This window comes from Pinus tabuliformis, chromosome 3_1 (assembly GCF_031772625.1).
Source record: "Pinus tabuliformis cultivar Carrire ecotype Pingquan chromosome 3_1, CPIR1, whole genome shotgun sequence".
Taxonomy (NCBI): Eukaryota; Viridiplantae; Streptophyta; class Pinopsida; order Pinales; family Pinaceae; genus Pinus; species Pinus tabuliformis.
This window is the reverse complement of record NC_142301.1, coordinates 62,836,340-62,838,987: the sequence shown is the minus strand read 5'-3', so window position 1 is coordinate 62,838,987 and position 2,648 is coordinate 62,836,340.

Below are 2,648 nucleotides of genomic sequence, written 5' to 3'. Positions count from 1 at the left end.
TTTTCCTAACTACTTATGCTTTTTCTTCTGTTGCCTGTCTCCACTGTAGTTCAAGCTGTTTTACATTAGGAAGACAACACTGCCCACACCTGCCTTCCTCGATGCTTATTGGGTGGTGGGCTTAATCATTATATATGTCATTACGTTTTGATTTCTTTTGAGGATTCTACTACAAGGTTGGCGCTATGTAAATTTTCATTAATATTTTCGATAACATTGTTTATCGCTGCTATCACATCTATTGTTGCCTCTTCTGCCTCTCTAAGCTGAGAATCTTAGTTTGCAAATAAGATTTATTTGTGTGACTCCTGTAGTTTAGGCAAGTCGGCTTTTCCCATCTTCTGAATTCTGCCAAGTGATGAAATTAGAGATTTTTTTCAAGATTTCATCATATTCAAGTCTCATTTCCACGACTTGACTTGTCAATTTGTCTCTTGTTTCACAATAAGAATTCCATTGCGAAATCTTTTGGCATAATTGTTCTTTTTGGTGCATCAACTGGGAGTTAAGGTTGAGCGCTTCAGTAATAAATTGATCAATTTTTGGATCATCTTTATGTAAATCAGTTATTCCTTGTATTTGTGCTTCCTTCTCTGCTAAGCTGGTTTGATGTTTTATTTGCATCTGCTCGAACTCTTGTTAAAGCTTAGCTAATTGTATCTTTGCTTGCTGGTTAGATTTTGCTTGCTGTAATTATTGTTCAAGCAACAAAATTTTATCTTCTTTTTCTTTAAGCAAACATTTGCACCTCCATTGCTTTGTCGATGGTCGGTGTAGCATAGGAATTTGAAAACCGTGACAATCTAGTAAGGTTGGCGAATGAGACGATGGGTGAGTCTTTCTAGACAACATCCATTGGTTCATTATCAGGGATAGTAACAGCTGTAGAATCCAATTTCATTTTCTTCCTTTGTCTATTAACACCAGCTTTGTGTTGTAGGCTATAAAACACATCTAGAGGGGGAATCTCCTCAATTCTCAAAACTATTTCAGAGGTGGGAGTAACAGGAATGTGCTCTACCTCTTGAGTATTTACAGTCTCCTCTGCTGTAATTTCTTGAGTTCTTTTCTATTGTGGAGTTTGCAACTCTGTCATTCGATCCTCTGTATTGATACTTTTATTAAAGTTGTACCATTTTTCCTCTAAATCGATCACCGGGGGTTTTATTGGCTATGTGGAGGTGGAATAGATCTCAGCCTATTTGTTAGCTGAAGTTTGTTCAACTGTCTTTCTGTAGATTAGGTTGTATCTTTTTCCAACTCCCTACTTTTGCTTTTCCCATTTTATGATGACTTCTCTGATTCCCTGATTGATTTCTCTTGGGATTTTGCTCTATAATCAGTTTTATAATTTCCTTTGGAATCTCCTTCTAGACCTACATTGGGAGTAGGATCCCTTATTGGTTCAATCAATAATTGGTCCAATGGGACCTTTGTTAACCTCCTTTTTCTGTACTCGTAAAAGGTTTCAAGATATTCACGGTGAAAGAGTAATTGTGCCATATGCTTCACCTCTGTGAAGGTGTTTTTCTGCAGAAATATGTCATCAAATGCGTCTTCCTCATTACTGAATACTTTTATTTTCACCATGGTGGTAAAGTCTTTGACAGTGCCGAATGGGTCATATTGCCTTCCAGCGAATTTAGGTAATTGCAGAGATAACATAATCTCTACTTCTTTAAATGCATGGCCCAAGTCGTGTAATGCAAATGCTCCACACTGTAAAGGGAATGTAGGCCAAATGGCCTTTTTTGCTTCCTTTAATGTTTTTCTCATCCCTCCCTCACTAACTGTTTGATAGGCTATCTCTCTAGCCATCAGTTTGTTTGGAACATAATATGGGAGGACATGGGGGAAGGTAATGCTACCAAATACCTTGATATGCGTAAATGTCTCCTCCCCAAACCATCTGGCCATTGGGAGGATATCTACCTCGGTTTCTTTGGAAAACCTGGGGGCATCTCAGTTATAAAGTCGTTTGTGGATAGGGAGCATAACTCCATAACAAATTTTGAAAATATGTGGTTGAAAGTGAGATTCCCACATGTCTTTATGGTATATGTGAATGGGAAGTGGATTCTAGATAGTCCACTTCCATCCCGTGACAGGAAATTTTGAACCAAAACAAATTGCATCCATTACATAGGCGTTCATAAAAAATGGGGGGTAGACCCTCGAAGCAACACTTCTTTTCCTTCTATACTCCATTATTGTTCTTGCTAAATTATCAAACAAAATTTGTGCCCAATTCATTACAGTTGCGTTTACAGCTACATCTATTAATGGCAGCCATTCTAAGGAGAATTTAGTACTATCGAGTTTGCCAAATAGTCTACATAGCATGGCTGCTACAAAACTATGAGGGGGACAAATAGACGCAGTAGTGTACATACCGTTCTTGTCTTTCTTGATTTTTCCCTCATTGTTTGACTAGGTTCGGGTGAAGTCTGATGGGTGATCATTTTCTTTGGCAAACTTCTCGATGAACTGCTTGTTGTAGATGACTTGTGGCTCTAGTAGGTGGTACATGAGCCACAAGTTATTTGGCGTAAAAGATCCCATAACCTCTTAGCTTCTTGTCTTGAATTCTCTGTCTGAGATGTCGACTTCATCAATAACCCATTTAACCATGTCTACATAAGGGATTA